The sequence below is a fragment of the Phocoena sinus genome, chromosome 9 (genome assembly GCF_008692025.1).
Source record: "Phocoena sinus isolate mPhoSin1 chromosome 9, mPhoSin1.pri, whole genome shotgun sequence".
Classification (NCBI taxonomy): Eukaryota; Metazoa; Chordata; class Mammalia; order Artiodactyla; family Phocoenidae; genus Phocoena; species Phocoena sinus.
This window is the reverse complement of record NC_045771.1, coordinates 62,249,064-62,276,246: the sequence shown is the minus strand read 5'-3', so window position 1 is coordinate 62,276,246 and position 27,183 is coordinate 62,249,064. Positions and strand designations below refer to the sequence as shown.

The 27,183-nt window shown below is 34.0% G+C and overlaps 1 protein-coding gene across 2 annotated transcripts in view; it reads right to left on the bottom strand.

Annotated features, from left to right (window-relative positions):
* GLCCI1 (glucocorticoid induced 1) overlaps positions 1 to 27,183 on the bottom strand; it is a 122,992-nt gene that overhangs the window by 58,486 nt on the left and 37,323 nt on the right. The gene's annotated exons all lie outside the window — the stretch shown is intronic.

Below are 27,183 nucleotides of genomic sequence, written 5' to 3'. Positions count from 1 at the left end.
AACAGAATTGCTTTTACCTAAAACTTCATTTTCAGTGATTTAACAGACACTACATCCAAACATAACACAAAACACTAAATGCCAAATAGTAAGATCATTTAGTACTTGTATTAAAAATTAAAAAATATTAAACTACCATCCTTAATATATGAAAGACTCTTAGTGTAATGCAACTTAGGGAAAGTTAAAACTACTATTTTAAGACCGATACAGGGTAATGATTATCATATATAAATATTGGGTAAGCCAAAAGTTCACTGGGGTTTTTCTGTAACATCTTAGGGAAAAAACCCTAACGAACTTTTTGGCCAACCCAATATAAATATATATTGCTTCAAAAATTAGTTTTTATTACATACAGAAAAGTTCATCATTCATATTGAGGCTGCACCTGTGACTTTACATAATACACAACTTATGAAGAAGCCATCAGTTCTATACAATTCAAAATGCTTGTGGACAAAGTTTTAAATAATTACCACCTCTTAAAAGTAATGATGCTGCAAAATAAAACCAATAACAATTGAATGCTAGTTGAATAAAAATACACATAAACTGCTTAAACAGTTCAAATACTAAAGTGAAACTATTTAGTCATAATACTGAGTAAAATATTTTATTCACTTGGTAATGGCAAAGATAAGAGGTATTAATATATTAAACTGCTTGCAAATAATTAGTTATTAAATTTTCCTAATCTCAGTCCTAGATAAGAAAAACTACTCTGAAAATAATCCCCCCAAGTAGTCATATCTTTAATAATTTATGCTAAAATTATTCAATTATGACTTTGTTTTAGTCAAACTTTTATTTCGAGAATTTATATCCCTTAATACTTTTACCTTTCTACCAAGCAGAGGCATTGCTCTCATCAAAAATCAAATGATTAAGGATCACAATGTTTAAAACTCAAAAGCATATTCACAGAAAATGAATAAAATTTCTGACATGTTCCATAATTAACAAAAACATTTGTAACACTATTTTCATTTTGTATGGCTCTAACTTTTTCAAAGGAAATTTACATAAACTGTATCTCCAACTTAGAGTTAAATCAGTAGCCACAAAAATTCAAATTGGCAAATGAAACTAAATCTGAGGTCTCTCATCTCAGAGTATCTTCTTTCTTCCTATTGTCATTCTTTTTTTAAAATTGAATGTGAAAACCTATTTGATTATTTCAGAATGTAGTATTGGTTATACAAAAGAAATACATAAAAACTAACTACAAAAGAATATTTATGTTCCTGAAATCTATCTAGTAAAATATATAGTTTTTTTTGGAAGTACAAAACCACTGGAAGAATCCTTTCAGTTCATGTGGCTATAAAATTACACGTATATAAATTGTTTAAGTATATTCATCATAGTTTCAATTTTTCCAAAAAATACTCCCCAAAGAAAAATTTCATTTTAATTGCACGTATATACTATTATATTCTAAAGACTGCATTGTCCAAAACAAAAGCTACTAGCCACATGTAATAATTTAAATTTAAATTAATGAAAATAAAACAAAAACTTCGGTTCTTTAATCTCATTAGCACGTTTCAAATACTCAATAACCACATGTGGCTAGAGGCTACCGGCTGCCATATAGAACAGCAAAGATACAGCACATTTCCACCACTGCATAAAGTTCTATTGAGAGCAGGGTTTTATACATTTAATCATTAATTTTATTTTATTTATTTTTATTAGTCATCAATTTTATACACATCAATGTATACATGTCAATCCTAATCGCCCAATTCAGCACACCACCATCCCCACTCCACTGTGGTTTTCCCCCCTTGGTGTCCATACGTTTGTTCTCTACATCTGTGTCTCAACTTCTGCCCTGCAAACCGGTTCATCTGTACCAATTTTCTACATACATGTGTTAATATTATTATATATATAATATATTATTATTAATAATAATAATATTAATATTATAATCACATGCTATTATTAATTAATATTATAATTAATAATGTATTAATAACAAATTATTAATATATTATATTAATATATGTAATATAATAATAATATATATAACGCACATACATGCATTAATATACGGTATTTGTTTTTCTCTTTCTGACTTCACTCTGTATGACAGTCTCTAGATCCATCCACATCTCTACAAATGACTCAATTACGTTCTTTTTTATGGCTGAGTAAAATTCCATTGTAAAATTCCATTTATTCCATTGAATGGAGTAAAATTCCATTCCATATGTGCCACAACTTCTTTATCCATTCGTCTGTCGATGGGCATTTAGGTTGCTTCCATGACCTGGCTATTGTAAATAATGCTGCAATGAACATTGGTGTGCATGTGTCTTTTTCAATTATGCTTTTCTCTGGGTATATGCCCAGTAGTGGGATTGCTGGATCATATGGTAATTCTATTTTTGGTTTTTTAAGGAACCTCCATACTTTTCTCCATAGTGGCTGTATCAATTTACATTCCCACCAACAGTGCAAGAGGGTTCCCTTTTCTCCACACCGTATCCAGCACTTCTTGTTTGTAGATTTTCTGATGATGCCCATTCTACCTGGTGTGAAGTGATACCTCATTGTAGTTTTGATTTGCATGGCTCTAATAATTAGTGTGTTGAGCAGCTTTTCATGTGCTTCTTGGCCATCTGTATGTCTTCTTTGGAGAAATATCTATATAGGTCTTCTGCCCATTTTTGGATTGGGTTGTCTGTTTCTTTAATATAGAGCTGCATGAGCTGTTTATATATTTTGGAGATTAATCCTTTGTGCAATGATTCGTTTGTGAATATTTTCTCCCATTCTGAGGGTTGTCTTTTCGTCTTGTTTATGGTTTCCTTTGCTGTGCAAAAGCTTTGGAGTTTCATTAGGTCCCATTTGTTTATTTTTGTTTTTATTTCCATTACTCTAGGAGATGGATCAAAAAAGATCTTGCTGTGATTTATGTCAAAGAGTGTTCTTCCTATGTTTTCCTCTAAGAGTTTTATAGTGTCTGGCCTTACATTTAGGTCTTTAATCCATTTTGAGTTTCTTTTTGTGTATGGTGTTAGGGAGTGTTCTAATATCATTCTTTTATATGTAGCTGTCCAGTTTTCCCAGCACCACTTATTGAAGAGACTGTCTTTTCTCCATTGTATATCTTTGCCTCCTTTGTCATAGATTAGTTGACCATAGGTGCGTGGGTTTATCTCTGGGCTTTCTATCTTGTTCCATTGATCTATGTTTCTGTTTTTGTGCCAGTACCATGTTGTCTTGATTACTGTAGCTTTGTAGTATAGTCTGAAGTCTGGGAGTCTGATTCCTCCAGCTCCGTTTTTTTCCCTCAAGACTGCTTTGGCTGTTCGAGGTCTTTTGTGTCTCCATACAAATTTTAAGATGATTTGTTCTAGTTCTGTAAAAAATGCCATTGGTGGGGCTTCTCTGGTGGCGCAGTGGTTGCGAGTCCACCTGCCGATGCAGGGGATGTGAGTTCGAGCCCCGGTCCGGGAAGATCCCGCGTGCCGCGGAGTGGCTGGGCCTGTGAGCCATGGCTGCTGAGCCTGCGCGTCTGGAGCCTGTGCTCCGCAGCGGGAGGGGCCGTAACGGTGAGAGGCCCGTGTACCGCAAAAAAAAAAAAAAAAAAAAAAATGCCATTGGTAATTTGATAGGGATTGCATTGAATCTGTAGATTGCTTTGGGTAGTATAGTCATATTCACAATATTGATTCTTCCAATCCAAGAACATGGTATATCTCTCCATCTGTTGGTATCACCTTTAATTTCTTTCATCAGTGTCTTATAATTTTCTGCATACAGGTCTTTTGTTTCTTTAGGTAGGTTTATCCTTAGGTATTTTATTCTTTTTGTTGCAATGGTAAATGGGAGTGTTTCAGTAATTTCTCTTTCAGATTTTTCATCATTAGTGTATAGGAATGCAAAAGATTTCTGTGCATTAATTTTGTATCCTGCAACTTCACCAAATTCATTGATTAGCTCTAGCAGTTTCCTGGTGGCATTTTTAGGATTCTCTGTGTATAGTATCATGTCATCTACAAACAGTGACAGTTTTACTTCTTCTTTTCCAATTTGTATTCCTTTTATTTCTTTTCCTTCTCTGATTGCCGTGGCTAGGACTTCCAACACTATGTTGAATACCAGTGGCGAGAGTGGACATCCTTGTCTTGTTCCTGATCTTAGAGGAAATGCTTTCAGTTTTTCACCATTGAGAATGATGTTTGCTGTGGGTTGGTCATATATGGCCTTTATTATGTTGAGGTAGGTTCCCTCTATGCCCACTTTCTGGAGAGTTTTTATCATAAATGGGTGTTGAATTTTGTCAAAAGCTTTTTCTGCATCTATTGAGATGATCATATGGTTTTCATTCTTCAATTTGTTAATATGGTGTATCACATTGATTTGCGTATATTGAAGAAACCTTGCATCCCTGGAATAACTCCCACTTGATCATGGTGTATCCTTTTAATGTGTTGTTGGATTCTGTTTGTTAGGATTTTTGCATCTATATTCATCAGTGATATTGGTCTGTAATTTTCTTTTTTTGTAGTATCTTTGTCTGGTTTTGGTATCAGGGTGATGGTGGCCTCACAGAATGAGTTTGGGAGTGTTCCTTCCTCTGCAATTTTTTGGAAGAGTTTGAGAAGGATGGGTGTTAGCTCTTCTCTAAATGTTAGATAGAATTCACCTGTGAAGCCATCTGGTCCTGGACTTGTGTTTGTTGGAAGATTTTTAATCACAGTTTCAATCTCATTACTTGTGATTGGTCTGTTCATATTTTCTGTTTCTTCCGGGTTCAGTCTTGGAAGGTTATACCTTTCTAAGAATTTGTCCATTTCTTTCAGGTTGTCCATTTTATTGGCATAGAGTTGCTTGTAGTAGTCTCTTAGGATGCTTTGTATTTGTATTTCTGCAGTGTCTGTTGTAACTTCTTTTTCATTTCTAATTTTATTGATTTGAGTCCTCTCCCTCTTTTTCTTGATGAGTCTGGCTAATGGTTTATCAATTTTGTTTAACTTCTCAAAGAACCAGCTTTTAGTTTTATTGATCTTTGCTATTCTTTTCTTTGTTTATTTCTACTCTGATCTTTATGATTTCTTTCCTTCTGCTAACTTTGGGTTTTGTTTGTTCTTCTCTCTCTAGTTCCTTTAGGTGTAAGGTGAGATTATTTACTTGAGATTTTTCTTGTTTCTTTAGGTAGGCTTGTATAGCTATAAACTTCCCTCTTAGAACTGCTTTTGCTGCATCCCATAGGTTTTGGATCATCATGTTTTCATTGTCATTTGTCTCTAGGTATTTTTTGATTTCCTCTTTGATTTCTTCAGTGACCTCTTGGTTATTTAGTAACGTATTGTTGAGCCTCCATGTGTTTGTGTTTTTTACGTTTTTTTCCCTGTAATTCATTTCTGATCCATAGAGTTGTGGTTAGAAAAGATGCTTGATAATGATTTCAATTTTCTTAAATTTACTGAGGCTTGATTTGTGACCCAAGATGTGATCTATCCTGGAGAACGTTCCATGCACACTTGAGAGGAAAGTGTAATCTGCTGTTTTTGGATGGAATGTCCTATAAATATCAATTAAATCTATCTGGTCTATTGTGTCGTTTTAAAGTCCTTATTTAGCTTCATTTTGGATGATTTGTACATTTGTGTAAGTGAGGTGTTAGAAGTGCCCCACTATTATTATGATACTGTCGATTTCCTCTTTTATCTGTTAGCAGTTGCCTTATGTATTGAGGTGCTTCTATGCTGGGTGCATATATATTTATAATTGTTATATCGTCTTTTTGGATTGATCCCTTGATCATTATGTAGTGTCCTTCCTTGTCTCTTGTAACATTCTTTATTTTAAAGTCTATTTTATCTGATATGAGTATAGCTACTCCAGGTTTCTTTTGATTTCCATTTGCATGGAATGTCTTTTTCCATCCCCTCACTTTCAGTCTGTGTGTTTCCCTAGGTCTGAAGTGGGTCTCTTGTAGACAGCATATAGATGGGTCTTCTTTTTGTATCCATTCAGCAAGCCTGTGTGTTTTGGTTGGAGCATTTAATCCATTCACATTTAAGGTAATTATCAATATGTATGTTCCTATGACCATTTTCTTAATTGTTTTGGGTTTGTTTTTGTAGATCCTTTTCTTCTCTTGTGTTTCCCACTTAGAGAAGTTTCTTTAGCATTTGTTGGAGAGCTGGTTTGGTGGTGCTGAATTCTCTTAGCTTTTGCTTGTCGGTAAAGCTTTTGATACCTCCATCGAATCTGAATGAGATCCTTGCTGGTCAGAGTAATCTTGGTTGTAGCTTCTTCCCTGTCATCACTTTAAGTATATCATGCCACTCCCTTCTGGTTTGTAGAGTTTCTGCTTAGAAATCAGCTGTTAACCTTATGGGAGTTCCCTTGTATATTAATTGTCATTTTTCCCTTGCTGCTTTCAATAATTGTTTTCTGTCCTTAATTTTTGTGAATTTGATTACTATGTGTGTGTGCATGTTTCTCCTTGTGTTTATCCTGTATGGGACTCTCTGCACTTCCTGGACTTGGGTCGCTATTTCCTTTCCCATGTTAGGGATATTTTCGACTATAATGTCTTCAAATATTTTCTCTGGTCCTTTCTCTCTTCTCCTTCTGGGACCCCTATAATACAAATGTTGTTGCGTTTAATGTTGTCCCAGAGCTCTCTTTGGTTGCCTTCATTTCTTTTCATTCTTTTTTCTTATCTTTTCATTCTTTTTTCTTATTCTGTTCCACAGTAGTGAGTTCCACCATTCTGTATTCCAGGTCACTTATCCATTCTTCTGCCTCAGTTATTCTGCTATTGACTCCTTCTAGTGTAGTTTTCATTTCAGTTATTGTATTGTTCATCTGTTTGTTTGTTCTTTAATTCTCCTAGGTCTTTGTTAAACATTTCTTGCATCTTCTCGATCTTTGCCTCCATTGTGTTTCTGAGGTCCTGGATCATCTTCACTTGGTAGTATTCTGAATTCTTTTTCTGGAAGGTTGCCTATCTCCACTTCATTTAGTTGTTTTCCTGGGGTTTTGTCTTGTTCCCTCATCTGGTACATAGCCCTCTGCCTTTTCATCTTGTCTATCTTTCTGTGAATGTGGTTTTTGTTCCACAGGCTGCAGGATTGTAGTTCTTCTTGCTTCTGCTGTCTGCCCTCTGGTGGATGAGGCTAAGAGGTTGATCTAATCATTGATTTTAAACAAATTATTTTAGTCAAAGCAATACCAAAGATGGCTACTTGGTCTTCAAATCTATTTAATGCTCAAGCTTGTGAAGTCACAGAGGATGAATTAATTTGTATCCAGTTTGTTAAATCTGAGTATTTGAGAAATGTTTTACCATTTAAATTAGGAAAACACCACCACAAAGTAGCAAAAGTTCTTTGCTTTCATATCTGCAAGTGATTCCTTCCAAGTGGCCTGTTATTCCATCCATTAATCTAGAACAGAATTTTATGAGTGGTGCTACTTATAACACTGTTCCTGGGTATTAGTAAAAAATATATGAAAAAGAATTCCATGGTCAAATAAATTTGGACAATATTACATTCTGTACTCCTTTACTCAATGTACAATGCAATTAGCATTTCAAAACTCAAATACACACACACTTTTTTAAAAACCTGCTTTACTTTTTCTTACTGATATGACCCCAGAACACTCATTTTATGTGTATTAACATCCTCCACAGACAGCTTGGAAAGAAGTATAATCTTCAGTAATTGGTATTATATAAAATATCTTACTCTTCAGCCACCATACTTAGCGGGATTCTTCCTTTTTAGCTGCCTCCATTTAAACTACCAGGGAATAGAAAATGAACCTTTCATACACTTGAGTAATGCAGAACCAAAGGAAGAGAAAAATGAACCTTTCATACACTTGATTAATGCAGAACCAAAGTCTATCTCTAAGACTGCTGACAAAAAGGTGTTTGGCTAAAAAAAGTCCCCTCTATATGAAAATGATACCTACAGGTGGAAGAAGCCATTTTTAAATTTTCACCTCTCAGAATCATCCAAAGTCCAGCCCATGAAGCTTCTTCTCCAACCCCCAGGCTCATCCTCCTAGCTCTGGTTTCCTGAGTGACGAATGCTTCTTCTCTGAGTGATATAAACAGAAAACAGTCCTACTGCACAGGACTACACACTTGTTTTTACGACTGTTTTTAAATGGAGCAGTTTTGGGTTCATAGCCAAACTAAGAGGACATTACAGAGATTTCCCATATACCCCTCACCCCGACACACGCACAGCCATCCCCCACCAGAGTGGTACGTTTGTTACAACTGATGAACCTACACTACACATCATTATCACTGGAGTCCATAGTTTACATTAGGGTTCACTCTTGGTGTTGTGCATTCTATGTACCATACATAGTATTTTCACTGACCTAAAAATCCTCTGTGCTCTGCTTATTCATTCCTCACCATCTCCAAACCCCTGACAAGCACTGATCTTTTTACTCTTTCCATAGTTTTGCCTTTTCCAGAATGTCAGGTAGTTGGAACCATACAGTAGGTTGCCTTTTCAGAGTCCCTTCTTTCACTTAGTAATATATATTTAAGGTCCCTCCATGTCTTCTTAGTGCTGAATAATATACTGCTGTCTGGATGTACCACACTTTATTCATCCATTCACCTACTGAAGGACATCTTGCTTGCTTGCAAGTTTGGCAATTATGAATAAAGCTGGTATACATATTTGTATGCAGGTTTTTGTGTGAACATAAGTTTTCAACTCCTTTGGGTAAGTACCAAGGAACATGAATGCTGGACTGTAAGGTAAGAGTATGTTTAGTTTTATAAGAAACTGCCAAACCGTCTTCCAAAGTGGCGGTACCACTTCCTATTCCCACCAGCAACATACAACAGTTCCTGTTGCTCTGCATTCTGGTCAGCATCTGGTATTGCCAGTGTACTGGATTTTGGCCATTCTAACAGATGTATAGAGGTATCTCGTTTTAACTGGCATTTCCCTGATGACATATAACGTGGAACATCTTTTCATATGCTTGTTTGCTATGCATATATCGTCTTTAGTGAGGTGCCTGTTAGGAGGTCTTTGGCCCATTTTTTAATCAGGTTGTTTGTTTTCTTATAGTTGAATTTTAAGAGTTGTTTACATATTTTGTTTACATATTTTACATCCTTTATCAGATGTGAACAATGGGTGCTTTTGTTATTTATATCTTTATTCACAGACTAGAAAGGGCAAATATGCTTTCCTGCTTTATCAATTTCAGAACAGGTCAAACTAACCCCTAGCAAGAAAATATTCTTTTTCAACATGCAAGAGCCTAGAGTCAGTTCCAAAAAACCCCACAAAGCAAAAAAACTAATCACATCACAAAATTCTCTTAATCTTATATAAAACTTACTGAAATCCTATGTAAAACTTTAAAATCTGTTTTTTGTATGGTTCACCCTTAGCCTTGAAATTTATTATAGTTTATAATCTATTACGGAAATATGATTACTATCTGCTAATTATTTTACTGTACTTACATAGATGATCCTTAATATTAAGGTACTGATAAAGCTGGCAAGAAATGAAACAGAATTACTTGAAAAATCAATGATAATTAAATTAATAATTAAGATTAGAGTCTGATTTTAAGTTACAGAAACGTTTTAAAAATAGATAATGACAAACCCTTCTTTGTTTACAACTATGTCTTTTAGAGTTTACAACTATGTCTTTTAGAAATTTGATTTTCTTTTGACTAATAAAATTTTTCTTAACTTTTTAAAAACTTTTAACTTAAAAGATCGTCTTGAAAAGACTATCCTGATTAAAAAGGAGCACAAAAAACTGGGATTCTTTTTTTTTATTTTTTAAGACTTTGATGTGGACCATTTTTTTTTTTAAAGTCTTTATTGAATTTGTTACAGTATTGCTCCTGTTTTATGTTTTGGTTTTTTGGCCCTGAGGCATGTGGGATCTTAGCTCCCCGACCAGGGATCAAACCGACACCCCCTGCATTGTAAGGCAAAGTCTTAACCACTGGACTGCCAGGGAACTCCCTGTGATTTTAATATTATGCTTTGCTTTTCTGGTAACAGTATATAAGTATATATAGTTTTATAACCAGATATAAACATAAATAGCCTCTTCACTAGTTAACAAGGAGTAAAGAAAAGGAAGAGTTCAGCTGAAAAAAGCTTTAGGAATTCAGTGATAGCAGTTACACACTCAAATTTTTTCATCATGCTCCAGCTATATACTAACTTATGTGCTCATTTTGTTAGATCACTTTCAAAGTGCAGTCCCTGGATGAGCAGCATCAGCATCATCTGAAAACAAGTTAGAAATGCAAATTCTCAGGCTCAATAGCAGAATTACCAAATCTGGAATTCTTAGATAAAGCCCAGCAATCTGTGTTCTAAGAAGCTGACCATATACTCACTCATTTTTCTTATAGGCTAATAACCATTTACAAGTATAATATCAAATTTCATATAATTACATCTTTGGAAATTAACATAAACTAATGTAAATATTGTTTGGAGCCATGTAGAAAGTAATATTGCTAGAGAGAAATTTCTCTTTACCAAGGAACATTAAACAGTAGTCTCCAGCAAGGACTAAGATATGACTGAATATTTAAGTAAAATTTATAAAATCCATGTCTATTTAGGCCTCAAAAGTGTTCACAACTGAATGGAAGTCTGTGAAGTAATAGTTTGTGATTTTCTAGATTATTAATGAGGGAGCTTATTCAGAAGAGTTAAGAAACTATATTTCTGTTTCCAGATCTCAAGGTGAGGGGGAGGGAGGATGTTGGTGGTAAATCTCTGGAATGCAATTTTAAAAAATAAGAAATACCACAGAAATCAACTATTGAATCTGTGCTAGACATGATAAAAGTATTTGCCTTACTCTATAAGAAATGTTAATTTGAGAAAAAGCAATCATAAATGTGCCCCAAATCTTAAGAATATTCATAGTAAATCTATTTCTAAGAATTAACCTAAGATGTACACCAAGAGAAGCAGTAGAAATAAATGTCTATCGATAGAGAAAAGAAAAATTGTGGCACATTCTTATAATACAAAAAACCACACTACATAGACTGTAATCCCACTTTAGTAAGCAAGTACACACAAAGAGAAAAAGACTTTAAAGAGATACTTCAAAATATAAATGGTGGTAAGAATTCTAGATAATTCTACAGTAAATCCTTTTTTTTTCTCCAGCTGAGAAAAATCAAGATTTAAAAAAAGACTTAAAGTCATGTTTAGGAATACTTAATGGCATGAGTAAATGTTATGATTTATTAAAATCATACAAAATAAATAATAAAATCATATTTACTACCTGCAGTATCATCTGAACTCTTTTTAAAATGGTCTGTGGTTTTTAAATTTTTATTTTTTAAATGCAAATAATCAAAATATAAGAGGATATGCATCAAAATGTTAAAAATGGCTGTCTGGATATTAGAATTATAAGCAACTTATTTTGAGATTTTTGGTATTTTCCAAATCTTCTGCAGTGACTCCTGTTTCAAATTTAGAAGCAGGATTTTAAAAAAATGAGAAAGATAGCTATGTAATAGAATCAGTAAGTGGGGATGTATACCTACTCTGAGAAAGCCCAACATAGAATTACAAAAATTGTAACTTTAGATGCAAACCTCAAATCTATCTTGGAAGACAGGTTACATGTAAGTTAAGATGTTAGTATACATCACATAAAATATTTTTCCCTAGTCAGCGTTTCCTTTGACTAGGGGTTGGGGTTCTCTCACAACTGCAAGTGCCTGTACGTAGTTTATCACTGGCTATGGGAATGGAATTGGAGACTTTAGAAAAGCTGAAATATTTAAGTGTTTAGAGTAACTGAAAACTGAAGGTAACTGAAATATCCAACACCTAGAAATATTAGTGGAAAGTTATTGATGAGAATATTGACAGGAAATTATAATTCAGTTTGGATATGTCTTTCATGTTGTACTTTAATTCTATGGAGGAAAAAGTATGTATAAAAATGTTTTCCTGAAAAAGTTAGAGAGCTACCATATGATCCAGCAATTCCTAGAGAAATGAAAACATATGTAAACACAAAAACTTGTGTGCAAAGGTTCATAGAAGTTCACCAACTCATGAATGTACAAATAAACTGTAGTATGTCCATACCATGAAATATTATTTGGCATTACAAAGGAATGAAGTACTGATACCATGCTACCACATGGATGAAACTTAAAAATACTATACTAAATGAAAAAAGGCAGAAACCAGAGGCTACAAAGTGTATGAGTCCATTGATATGAAATGTTCAGAAAATGCAAATGTAGAGCGGCAGGAAGTAGACTACTGACTGGGTGCCTATGGCTGAGGAAAAGAAGACTGGGGGGAAATAGTGAGTGACTGCTAATGGTTTCCTTTCGTAAAAACAGAAATATTCTAAAATTGATTATGGCAATGGTTGCACAATTATATTAAGAACCATGAATTCTACACTCTAAATAGATGAACTGTATGCTATATAAGTTATACCTCAATAAAACTGTTATTAAAAATATTTATGTCAAAGAGGAAATTACAAATCAATCTCATTTTTCAATTTAAAAAAAGCCACGTATTTCTGAACCTGAAAGTCCCAAGCATTGTTTGTATTTTCTCAAAAATAATTGGTATTTTCTGTCATGCTTTTCTTGCCAAGTTTCAAATCACACAGCAGCACTAGTCGAGTAATATAACAGAAAAGAGTAGGAGGCACTGTACATTAATAATCTACCTAGTCAGGTTTCTCAAGTCATTGTGAGAACATTTAACACAGGAACTAATGTAACATAAAATAAACTGTATATCAGAAATACTATTCTCTGGCTTCTTACAGAAACAGTTATTAAATTGACTCTTGACAGTTTCTGCTTTAACCAAAAGGAGATGGTACTATGAAGAATTAAAAGTATAAACAATATTTCAATTTAGTATTCAGTATTTACACTTAATAATACCCATTCTAACAAGTTCTCTATTATTGTGGATAAATTTAAAACCAAATGATGAGATCTAATTTTCAGTTTTTAGAGAGCATTAAAACATATTCATTCTTTTGTGCTATAATTTTTAAAATTACAATTTGCTTTGGTGGCTGTGTTTCAGAAAACTGATTCCACTAGTAAAAAAATTGAGAGCAATTTTACTTTTTCAAAAGTGATATTTCCGAACACTTTAAAAAAATACATTTAACAATTGCACTGGATTATAGCTGCCTCAGTATTATCCAATAAATTACTTTTTATTGTTTCTTAATAGCTTTTAATGTTTAATGTCACACCTGACAGAAAATCAGCAACATAGGTGACTACTAGATATCTACCAAAAACGTTTCCATACCATTCTGAAGTTATAAAAACCAGTAGTGTTCAACTGATGATAGCATAAATATCATCAATGGGATACCTAAGTAATGAGAAAGGGAGTGGGAGTTTCTGTAGCAATATAAGTCCACTGTCCCATACATGGACCTATAAATCTGAAGTACCATTTCTTATTTGTAAGAATGTACAGTGGAAAACAATAGCTACTTCTGACTGAATGAGCCCTGACCCACCAGAAACTGTTTAACCGTGTTTCAGAGCCCTATCATGCCCTGGAGTTAGTTGCATCATTTCTATGCCATTTCTTACCAATCCAGATTTAATGTTCATAATTGCATAATCAATTATTGATACCAGTAATACTGTCCTCTCAATTCAGTATTATTATATTTAAACCTGCTGACAGTAAAATACTATAGACTCCAATACAAAGCAGGTAACATTTTTGAACATCTACTATGTCCTATTTACTGTGCTAGAAGCTTACTATGTGATCCTCATTTTAATAGGTACTAGTGTTATCTCCCAAAAGCTTTAAGAATGTCAACAGCACAAAAAAGCTGTTTTCACTTGGTTTATACTAATGTTTCCTACCAATATGATGTATTCTATGCCAATCATTTATTAAAAAATTTATACCAAGTTATTGACAACTTGAAAGGCATACTGCTTTCTCATACTGCACCCACCCTTAACTATGATCTGATTCTATCTGACTCTTAAATTCTTAAAGCTTAATGTCTCTAATAAATGTCTTTCTAAATAAATGCTATTTATTATTATCACAGGACTTTTGATAGAAAATTGATGGATTTTAAGATATAAAAGGTTGAGAACCAATGTACCAGACAACAAAGGTCAAGAAGATAGAGTGAGAGGGTTGTTCCAAATAAATACAACCTATTTCACAACTTTACCTAGAGCTAGTTTAGGGGTAAAGGTGAGGGAGGAGATAAAGGAAAACAGGCTGTTTTTGTTACCTGTAAAATATTTCTGGTAATGGGAAGAAAACTGGGTATATGGGCAACAGGAGTATGGGGAAGGCTCTTTGCTATTTACCTTCTACTTTTGATTTAAATCAATACATTAACTATTAAAAATTAATACGTAGAATTTTGGGTTTCTGCTAGTTTTAAAGACAGTATTTGAAACTGATGAGTAAAACAGTAAATATTTTAGCTATGGATTTAAATTTTTCATCAGTACAGCTGAGTATATTCCTGTGGCAACCAAAAATATTACTCCCTGAACTAGGAACACGACTACTATCATGTGGATTGTTCAACTCTAGAATTATACAATCCTGTCTTTTAATTAGCTAATGGCGGGAAAAAAAAGTAAAGGCGATCCTGTACAAGACAGAATCTTTATAAACTTACTCAAGAGCCAGTTGGAGACCAGCTCCATAAAAATAACAATTTAGGTCCCTGGAATGCAATCTAGGAGGCCAAGATGGCCTAATCTTTAGACTTGCTTTCATTTCAAGAAAAGCTTCCCACCACCGTCCAGAATTGTTCCAGCAACTACCACTTCTTAAACTTTAACAGCAAGCTCTTCAACAAGGGCACAGGAAACCCAAACAGCTGTATCAAGAATAACTTTTGGTCAGGAAATGAGTTTCTGATCAGAGTGGTAAAACTGAAAGTTCTTTTTTATACCTATTACTAATTTGAGATATACCATTTACTCCTTTGATGAAAGTTCTCCCCAACCAAGCTCCTTTCATGAAGGGAAGAAAAGAATAGAGTATTTAAATAGCAAAGAATTTATATATTTTAGTTTGGAGTTGTTAATTTTATCGAATGTTGGCTAAAGTCAAACGCTAAGTACTTATTCCAGATCTGTTTCTTAAATATGAAAAAGATTTCTAGGGAAAAATGCTGGCATAGAGATAGGATCACAAAACTCCATACACTCAAACTTAATGAAATGAAGAAAACTAAAAGGTTACTTTATGTACTTTTTGGCATGTTTAAATATTTCATACTGTAAAATTTGAAAATTAATTAAAAACAATAAAATATCAAAGAAGAATATCATCTAGAGAAAAGAAAGCAGAAGTGTACAGAATTTCATTTAAAAATCTTACCATTCCATTTCTTACCCTTCAAAAAATACAAGAGGTAAATGAAAAGTTCTGAAATCTTTCTCTGATACCAACTTTTCAGAGAAGATGAATGAGGGGGATAGACAAGCAGTCAAAGTGGAAGGACTCATATAGAGTAAAAGCTACTCTCACCTCAACTGGCCATCAGACATTTTTAAAAAACTGTCACGTTTACCATGTCATTTTTCCCTAACAAGGAGAAGTATGGCAGATGACTCAAAAATACATATAAATGGCTCAAAGCTAATTATCTCCAGCAATAAGCAAGATTTATCAGAACAGAAAGACAAAAACACTAAGAAGTAAAAACCATGGGAAACAGGTGGGAAGAAAGAAGGAAGAAATTTCTATTGGAAGTTCCCCTTCTCAGCTGTGAATTAAGAGTGCCATGGCCAATACCCAGATGTCCACCTATCTTTAACCCTCTGCTAGTAAATGTAAATAATTCATAGTAATTACTTATTGACAATGTTTCAGTCATTATTCTTAGCATTTCAAACGCATTACCTCAATTTAACCCTTACAATAATCCTATGAGGTATAATATCCCATTAACAAATGAGGAAACTGAGGCAAAGAGGTAATTTGCCCAAAATTACAAAGCTAAAAAATGCTGGAGCCAAGATTCAAAACCAAGCCATCTGATTCAAAACCAGAGCTCTTGGCCAATGAAAAGAAAAGAGAGTTTACAATATTTGTATCATGAAAAGGTTCAGTTCAGGGAAAATAATATTAATCAAGGCATTCTGTAACAATAAACAATATCAACCATAAGAAAGACATAATGGGGCTTCCCTGGTGGTGCAGTGGTTGAGGGTCCACCTGCCGATGCAGGGGACACGGGTTCATGCCCTGGTCTGGGAAGAACCCACATGCCGCGGAGCGGCTGGGCCCGTGGGCCATGGCCGCTGAGCCTGCGCGTCCGGAGCCTGTGCTCCGCAACGGGAGAGGCCACAACAGTGAGAGGGCCGCATACCCCCAAAAAAAAAAAGAAAAAGAAAGACATAATGAACATACATCTTTAAAACATCTGTATTATCATCAAAATGTAAGGCAAATGACCACTGGAAACAGAAATCAACAGAAGTTTTAACTCAAGAAGATCCAGCTCATGATAGAACAGACAGACAGACATAAAGTGACCTATATGGAAACTGAATAATATAATTAATAAGGCTGAATTAATACGTAATGTATTCTTTATCTAAAAGTAAAGACTGTACCTCATTTTCAAATACAGAGAATTAAGAAAACAACAAATCAAAGGCTACAACGAAAACTTCAATGAAGTTTCCAAAAACCTATTAGTCTATGCTATAATGCAATAAAACTAGAAATTAAAGTTTTACTAGGAAAAGAAACTTTAACCATTTAGAAGTTAAAAACAAAACAAAATACTCTCATATGCTAAACAGGATATCAAAACTGAAATTGAATATCTTGAAAATACAAATAATGGAAACATATACTAGCCAAAGCTGAGCTCAGAAGATAAATCTTGGCATAAAACACTTACTAAACAGTAAATATCACAAATACAAAATTAAGCATTCATCTTCAGAATCCAGAAAAAGAACAATACACATGCCAGGAAGGCAGAAGAAAGGCAAAGACAGAGCAAAGTCAGAGGGCAATGAACTAGAAAAAAAAAAAACACAGTAAAATTAATTCAACACCTTAAAAAGTTTTAATATAGTATATAACCTAATAAACGTAATCACTCAAACACAAATATACAATATTAAAAATAAGAATGAGGGCTTCCCTGGTGGCACAGTGGTTAAGAATCCTCCTGCCAATGCAGGGGACATAGGTTCAAGCACTGGTCTGGGAAGATCCCACATGCCATGGAACAGCTAAGCCTGTGTGCCACAACTACTGAGCCTGCGCTCTAGAGCCCGTGAGCCACAACTACTAAGCCTGCGTGCCTAGAGCCCGTGCTCCACAACAAGAGAAGCCACCACAATGAGAAGCCCGCGCACCCCAACGAAGAGTAGCCCCCACTCGCCACAACTAGAGAAAGCCCGCACACAGCAACGAAGACCCAACATAGCCTAAAATAAATAAATAAAAACGAGAATAGAAAAACAACTGCAGATATACAAAAAATTAAAAGAATTATAGAAGAGTACTTTGTGAAACTCTATGAAAATACACTTGAAAATTTGGATGAAGTGGATTATATTCTAGGAAACAAAAAACTGAACAAAAGAAGTAGAAATCAAAAAAGACCAAGAGCCATGGAATAAACAGATTTACTAAAGAGCTATAATCCAAAATCATACTAGTCAGCTTCATAGGTAAAATTCTTTCAGACCGAAGTAACAGATAATAGAGATGATATTTACACCATGCCAGAGCAGAGGAAGGAAATCTTGCAAAATCTTTTTATGAAACAATATAGCACAGAAATCTAAGGATTACATTATGAGAAAGAAAAAATTTCAGACCTCATTTCTGAATATTGAAACAAATATAATAAATTTTAAACACTTCAACTGCCACTGTATATTTTAAAAAAGAACTCCATAAATGAATAGTATTTATTCCAGAAATGTAATTATGACCAATTATTAAGTAATCTATTAAAAAATTCACCAAATTATAGGTTATGAGTCAAAACAACCTTCATTTCAAAGATGAAATGGCATTTCAAACATAATGAATCACTCTTCATTTAAAAAAAAAAGAAAAACAATTGGTAAAATATGCACGTATGCTTGATGCTACCATTGTCAGAGTGAACACACTACCTTTTTTAAATTGAGGTATAACTGACGTACAACATTATATTAGTTTTGGGTGTACAACATAATTCACTATTTGTGTATACTGCTAAATGATCACCACAGTAAGTCTAGTGAACATCTGTCACCATACATACTTACAGAAAGTTTTTTCCTTGTGATGAGAACTTTTAAGAGTTTCTTTCTTAGCAACTTTCGAATATGCAATACAACATTATCAAGTATAGGTGCCATGCTGTACATTACATCCCCATGACTTTAGTACTGGAAGTTTGTACTTTTTGACTCCCTTCACCCATTTCAACTACTCTCAACCCCCCTCCATCCCTAGAAACCACCAATCTGTTCTCTGCATCTATGAGACGGTGGGTTTGTTGTTTTGTTTTAGATTCCACATGTATAATACCGTATTTTTTATCTGACATTTCAGTTAGCATAATACCCTCAAGGTCCATCCATGTTGTCACAGATGGCAAGATTTCCTCCTTTTTTATGGTTGAATAATATTTTTTATCTATTCATTTTTTTGATCCATTCATGCATCAGTGGACACTTAGGTTGTACCCCTATCTTGGTTATTTTAAATTCCACAAGGAACATGAGGGTATGTATATCTTTTTGAGCTACTGTTTTCATTTCTTTTGGATAGATGCTCAGAAGTGGAACTGCTAGATCATGTGGTAGTTCTATTTTTAACTTTTTGAGGAACCGCCATACTGTTTTCTGTAGTAGCTGCACCAATTTACATTCCCACAAACAGTGCACATCCTCACCAATACTTTTTACCTCTTGTGCTTTTGATAATAGCCTTTCTACAGGTATGAGGTGATAGCTCATTGTGGTTTTGATTTGCATTTCCCTGATGATTGGTGATGTTAAACACATTTTCATGTGTCTGTTAGCCATCTGTACATCTTTGGAAGAATGTCTATTCAGATCCTCTGCCTGTTTTTTAATTAGATTGGGTTTTTTTTTTTTTTGCTGTTGAGTTCTATGAGTTCTTTATGTATCTTGTATATAAACCCCTTATAGGATATATAATCTGCAAGTATTTTTTTCACATTTAGTAGGTTGCCTTACATTTTGTCAATGGTTTCCTTTCATGTGCAGAAGCTTTTTAGTTTGATGTAGTTCCACCTGTTTATTTTTTCTGTTGTCTTTGCTTTAAGGTTCAAATCAAAAAATCATCACCCAGACTCATGTCAAGGAGTCTTACCGCCTATGTTTTCTTTTAGGATTTCAATGGCTTCAGATCTTACATTCAAGTCCTTTTTTTTTTTTTTTTTGCCTTTTTGGAATATCACCAATTATTGGTTCTTTTATTTTCTTGAACTAGTGGGTTGATGTTGAATCTAATACATAGAGGGAAAAAACACCAAGCCATGCTTTTGAAAAATGCATCTTACATTGTTTTTTTTAAAACAGAAGTATAGTTGATTTATAATATTGCATTATTTTCAGGTGTACAGCAAAGTGATTCATAAATACATATATATATATATATATATTCTTTTTCAGATTCTTTTCCATTATAGGTTATTACAAGATTGACTATAGTTCCCTGTGCTATACAGTAAGACTTTGTTATCTATTATATATATATATATATATATATATATATAGTAGTTTGTATCTGCTAATCCCAAACTCCTAATTTATCCCTCCCCCCTTTCCTCTTTTGTAATCATAAGTTTGCTTTCAGTGTCTTTGAGTCAGTTTCTGTTTTGTAAATAAGTTCATTTGTATCATTTTTGAGATGCCACATAAGTGATATCATAATATTTGTCTTTCACTGTCAGGCTTACTTTACTTAGTATGATAATTTCTACGTATATCCACGTTGCTGCAAATGGCAATATTTCATTCTTCCTTATGGCTAAGTAATATTCCATTATATAATATATACCACATCTTCGTCCATTCATCTGTTGATGTACACTTAGGTTGCTTCCACGTCTTGACTATTGTAAATAGTGCTGCTATGAACATTGGGATACATGTATCTTTTCAAATTAGAGTTTTTGTCTTTTCTGGATATATACCCAGGAGTGGGATTGCTGGATCATATGGTAGCTCTATTTTTAGTTTTTTAAGGAACCTCCATACTATTCTCCATAATGGCTGTACCAATTTACATTCCCACCAACAGTGTAGGAGGGTTCCCTTTTCTCCACACCCTCTCCAGCATTTATTATTTGTAGACTTCTTGATGATGGCCATTCTGACTGGTGTGAGGTGATACCTCATCATAATTTTGATTTGCATTTCTCTAATAATTAGGCATGTTGAGCATCTTTTCATGTGCCTGTTGGCCATCTGTATGTCTTCTTTGGAGAAATGTCTATTTAGGTCTTCTGCCCATTTTTTGATTAGGTTGTTTGTTTTTTGTTATTGAGTTGTATGAGTGTCTGTATATTTTGGAAATTAAGCCTCTGTTGGTCACATCATTTGCAAATATTTTCTCCCATTCCATAGGTTGTTTTTTTCATTTTCTTTATTGTTTCTTTTGCTGTGCAAAGCTTTTAAGTTTCATTAGGTCCCATTTGTTTATTTTTGCTTTTATTTCTTTTGCCTTGAGAGAGACTGACCTAAGAAAACATTGGTATGATTTATGTCAGAGAAAGTTTTGCCTATATTCTCTTTTAGGAGTTTTATGGCGTCACATCTTATATTTAAGTCTTTAAGCCATTTCAAATTTATTTCTGTGTATGGTGTGAGGGAGTGTTCTAACTTCATTGATTTACATGTGGCTGTCCAAGTTTCCCAACACTACTTGCTGAAGAGACTGTCTTTTCTCCATTGTATATTCTTGCCTCCTTTGTCAAAGATATAATTGACCGTAGGTGTGTGGGTTTATTTCTGGGCTCTCTATTCTGCTCTCTATTGATTCATATGCCTGTTTGTGTGCCAGTACCAAACTTTTTTGATTACTGTAGCAGTGCAGTATTGTGTGAAGTCTGGGAGGGTTATGACTACACCTTTGTTCTTTTTCCTCAGGATCGCTTTGGCAGTTCTGGGTCCTTTGTGGTTCCATATAAATTTTAGTATTATTTGTTATAATTCTGTGAAAAACGTCACGGGTAATATGACAGGGATCACATTAAATCTGTAGATTGCACTGGGTAGTATGGACATTTTAATTCTATTAATTCTTCCAATCCAAGAGCCTGGGATACCTTTCCATTTCTTTGAATCACCTTCAGTTTCCTTAATCAATGTTTTATAGTTCTCAGCACATAAGTCTTTCACCTCCTTGGTCAGGTTTATTCCTAGGTATTTTTTTTCTTTTTTGGACGCGACCTTAAATGGGATTTTTCTTTTACTTTCCCATTCTGATATTTCACTGTTAATGTAAAGGAATGCAACGAATTTCTGTATGTTAATCTTGTACCCTGCTACCCTGCTTATTTGGTTTATCAGTTCTAATAGTTTTTGTGTGGAGTCTTTAGGGTTTTCTACATAAAGTATCATGTCATTTGCATATAATGACAGTTTTACCTCTTCCCTTCCAATTTGGATACCTTTTATTTCTTTTTCTTGTCTGACTGGTGTGGCCAGGACTTCCAATACTGCATTGAATAGAAGTGGTGGCAGTGGGCATCCTTGTCTTGTGCCAGATTTTAGAGAGAGGGCTTTCAGCTTTTCACTGTTGAGTATTTTATTGGCTGTGGGTTTGTCATAAATAGCTTTTATTATGTTGAGATATATTCCCCCATACCCTCTTTGGTGAGTTTTTTTTTTTTTTTTTTTACCATGAATGAATGTTGAATTTTATCAAATGCTTTTTCGGCACCCATTGAGATGAACATGATTTCTGTCTTCTCTCTTGTTGCTGTGGTGTTACCACAATGATTTGTGTATGTTGAACATCCTTAATCCGTTTTGAGTTAATTTTTGTGTATGGTGTAAGACAGTGGCTCAGTTTCATTCTTTTGCATGTGGTTGTCCAGTTTTCCCAACGCCATTTACTGAAAAGACTATCCTTTTCCCATTGTATATTGTTGGCTCCTTTGTCATAAATTAATTGACCATATATACGTGGGTTTATTTTTTGGCTGTCTATTCTGTTCCATTGATCTATGTGTCTGCTTTTACGCCTATATGGTTTTGATTACTACAGCTTTGTAACATAATTTCAGATCAGGGAGTAAGATTCCTCCAGCTTTGTTCTTTCTCAAGATTGCTTTGGCTATGGGTCTTCTGTGGTTCCATACAAATTTCAGAATTGTACGAGTTCTGTGAAAACGCCATTGGAATTTTGATAGGGATTGCACTGAATCTGTAGATTGCTTTGAATAGTATGGACATTTTAACAATATTAATACTTCCAATCCATGAGCATGAAATATCTTTCCACTTATTTGTTTCTTTAATTTATTTCATCAATGTCTTATAGTTTTCAGCATACAGGTCTTTCACCTTCTTGGTTAAATTTATTCCTAGATATTTTATTATTTTTGATGCAACTGTAAATGAATTGTTTTCTTAATTTCTCTGATAGTTTGATATTAGTGTATAGAAATGCAACAGATTTCTGTATCTTGATTTTGTATCCTGCAAATTTACCAAATTCATTTATTAATTCTAACAGTTGTCTGGTGGAGTCTTTAGGGTTTTCTATATATAGTATATTATCATTTGCAAATAGTGACAGTTTTAATTCTTCCTTTCCAATTTGGATGCCTTTATTTTTCTTCCCTAATTGCTCTGGGTGAGACTTCCAATACTATGTCAAATAAAAGTGGCAAGACTCGGCATCCCTGTCTTGTTCCTGATCTTAGAGGAAAAGCTTTCAATTTTTCATCATTGAGTATGATGTTAGCTGTGGTCTTACCATATATGGCCTATATTATGTTGAGGTATGTTCTCTTTATACACACTTTGTTGAGAGATATTGAATTTTGTCAAATGCTTTTTCTGCATCTATTGAGATGATTGTATAATTTTTATCCTTCATTTTGTTAATGTAGTGTACCATAATGACTGATTTGCAGATGTTGGACCATCCTTGCATCCCTGGAATAAATCCCACTTGATCATGGTGTATGATCCTTTTAATGTATTGTTGAATTTGATTTGCTAATATTATACTGAGGATTTTTACATTGATGTTCATCAGGGATACTGGCCTGTAATTTTCTTTCTTGTGGTGTTACTTGTCTAGTTTTGGTGCACCAGCTCTTTAAAGCTTCTTCCCAAAGCAAGTCTCATGGCCACACTTAACTTCAAGTGGGCAGAGAAGTATAATCTTATCATATGTCAAGGAGAGAGGATGAGAATATTTGTTAACAGCTCTAATCATTACTATACCTGCGAAGTCAGAGGAAACACCCCTGATTATTACTCTATATTACTTTTATTGTTTGACCACTTTACAAAGAGCATATGTTACTTTATCATTTAAAAACACATTCACATGTAGATTTCGTATCTGTCCATAGATGAGGATTTATACTTTGGACTGTGGGGTGAAAACTGAGGAAATGCTACTGTCTGATTATAGTAACCTTAACTACAAGTTCAGTTTTAAGTGTCGGTAATAAACTTGTTTAAAAAGGTTGTATCAGCAGGGTTAATGTAATAAAGTAACATCAAATTCTACAAATGGTTTTTAGTTTTCTATTAAGCTACACAGATTAGTCTAATAAACTGGCAATTATCCATCTCCCCATTGGCCTCAAAAATGGGAAGCTGTCTCTTTTAGTCCTCAGAATAAATATGTGTATGTGCAACCTGGGTATTATTAACTGCAATTTGTAAAAAAGGAAACTGAAGTGTGAGACACATAGCAGTTAATTCAATGGGCCATGATTTTCCCCCCAACATTTTATTTTAAAAATTCAAACAGATAGAAGAGTTGAGAAAACTTCTCAGTGCATACTCAGAAAGCCAACACTTAGAATCTATATTTAACATTTTGCTACGTTGGCTTCATCACATATATATTCATCTATCTATCATCTATTGATCTTATCTTTTATTCATTTCAAAGTAAGTTGCAGACAGCAGTATCCTTCACCTCTAAACATCTTAATTAGATGTCAGTATTTATATTCTGTATTTTAAAAGTTAAGTTATATATTAGAATGCACAAGTGTATACTTGCGTAAGTTCTAATAAATACAGCCACCCATGTAACCAAAATCTCTATCAAGATATACAATTCCATTATCCCAGGAAGTTCCCTCACATTGGGCCTTGATTTGAACACAAGATCTGTCTCTAAAGTCCATAGTCTTTCCCACAACACTATTCTACTTCTTTTAAAAAGGCCCAATGTATAAATACATTAAACAATAAGAATTCTATTTCTAACCCTCAATAATTAAGGTAGCTGAAATATGGAAATATGAAAGGTAGAAAATACTAGAGATTCCCTCCACTAAAGCCAGACAGCCTAGGTATTTAATATCTGTAGCACAATGACTGTACCACTTTCTGTTTACTAATTTCCACTGAATAAGTAAAAATATCTACTTCCTTCCCCAAGAGTTAAAGAATTAATCTAGAAGGTATGGACATGACAATAACAACCATTACATATGTTCATCTCTTATACCTTCAATTAAACTAATAATGCTTCGGGGCAAGACCATTTCTTAGGCTTGTAAGGCAAGCATTAGGTCAAGTGCTATACACTTTAGTGATTACTATGAGAGGCAGTGAGGAACTGGAGAAAACACAAAACCTTTGGAATCAGCCAAATCTGGATTCAGATCTCTTCATATTCATTTAGCTATATAACCATGTACAAGTTAAACTTCTCTAAGCCTCAGTACATCATATGTAAAATGAGGCCTATATTTGGCCTTCCTATCAATGTCAGGTTTCTCAAATAGACAATCTATAAGCAGACCCAGGCAAGAGAAGCCCCTACCCTGGACTTCAGGCTTTTGGGGGAATTTTATGTAACAGTTTGTTAATTTAACTTAGTATGTATATGGTATGTAGGTCTACGTTGATATTTGCTCGAGATCCTGCAGATGTTACAAATGGGCCTGTCTGTATCTACTACTAATAACCTGTGTATTGCCATATTCACTTTCAAATATTACCCTATTTAGTCATACAACATTATCATGAGTTAGGTTTCATTAATCCCATTGTGCAGATAAAGAAACAGATGTGGTTAAGAAACCTACCCAGCGCCCTTATCTTCTATCACCATATCACTCTCTTCTTAACTCCCAAATATCTGAGCTTCCTTCTCAACATATTATCAATATTTCACTCTCCAAGACAATATGCCTCTAATCCCTAAATCTAGTCCCTATTTTCCATGACCTCTCGGTAGCACCTGATACTGTTAATAATTTTTCCTTTCTTATAATAACTTTTCTTTTGGTTTCTAAGGCTCGACTATTTCTTCTTTTAGCTTTTGCTCTTTTTCTGTCTCCTCTTGTTAGAGTTTTGGTGAAGAATGAATAAGATAATGTTTTTGGAGAGTGTCAGCATAAAGCATATATTCAATAAAAGGTAGGGTTTCTTTTTAACCTAAAAAGAATAGCTACCATTTTTAAGAATGGTGTCAATTACTCTACTAGGTGATACACACACATGCACACACACTATTCCATTTATCCTAAAAGCACCATAAAATTGAAGTTCAGATTGGCTGACAAATTAACCTGTATTAGAAACCTGGCTCCAACAATTCCTAGGTTTATGATACTAAGTCACTTAACTTCCCTGAGCTTCTGCTTCTCCATCGTGTAATTTTATAATGTTCTTTTGAGAATTAAATGAAACACAGGATATAAAAACACAAAGTACATGGTACAACAGTCAGTAAATGTTAAACTCCTTTCTCTTCTTGTTGCTACCAGGTGAATACATTAATTTTTTATCCTTCCCTTGTGTGCATTTCTAAAAACTAAGTCCTTGATCTCTTGACCTTCTTTCTTTATACTCTATACCTACACTCTGTCACACTTGTGAGTCCAACTCCTCCAGAAAGATAGTTTTGAATTATCTGTGACCATTTCTAAGTGTGCAGGCCCACATCTCTAAGTTTTGCTAGTTCTTTCTACTTGAGAATCCCACTGCCTACCATATCAAACTGCTCCTTTCCCTCACAAAAAAATGGAAAGCAAAAGCAAAAAATATTACACAGACAAAATTGATAGGATTCATGATAAAGAAGCTAATTTTATGGTTTCAAGCTTGCCTGAGAAAATTACAAAACTGGAGAAGATTCTCATAGATCATGTCCAAAATTTTCTCCCCTTTTCCTCATTCTTCAGACATGAAACTCTAATCCTATTTCCCTAACCCACAAAGCCAAAAATGTTCCCATTCCACTGAATTCCCTTACATTTAAATGCTCCATTCATCTAACACCTAATAATACTCTATCTTCTATTACCAATTTTCTTACATTTACATCTTATCTTCCTAACTATGCTGTAAGTTCTTTAAGGCCAATAACCATCTCTTATACTTTTAGTATTGTTCATAATGCTAATCGACTACTGCTATAAAGATATGGTCAAGAATTCAGAAATTATAAATTAAGATGCTTTCAGATCTTTTTCTGACATGGAAGGAAAACTTTTCAAGTCAAAAGCTCTGATCCACAAATAGAGAAGGTGTGACAAACAGGAAATTTTCTATTTCTCTCTCAAGAATTTCAGTTTTGGCTTTAAACAGAAAAAAAATCCTTTAACGTATATTTCCTTAGCCATGTGTTAATACTTTATAAATTATTTCCAGGAACTGTGCAAGCTTTTCTTCAAAAATTACTTATACCAGCATACCTTGGAGATACTGCAGGTTCGGTTCCAAACCACCACAATAAAGCAAATATCGCAATAAAGAGTCACACAAATTTTTGGTTTCCCAGTGCATATAAAATTTATGTTTATACTATTACTGTATTCTATTATAGTGTTCAATGGCATTACATCCTAAAAAAACAATATACATACCTTAATTAAAAACACTTTATTGCTAAAAAATGCTAATCATCGTCTGAACCTTCAGCAAGTCATAATCTTTTTACAATAGTAACAA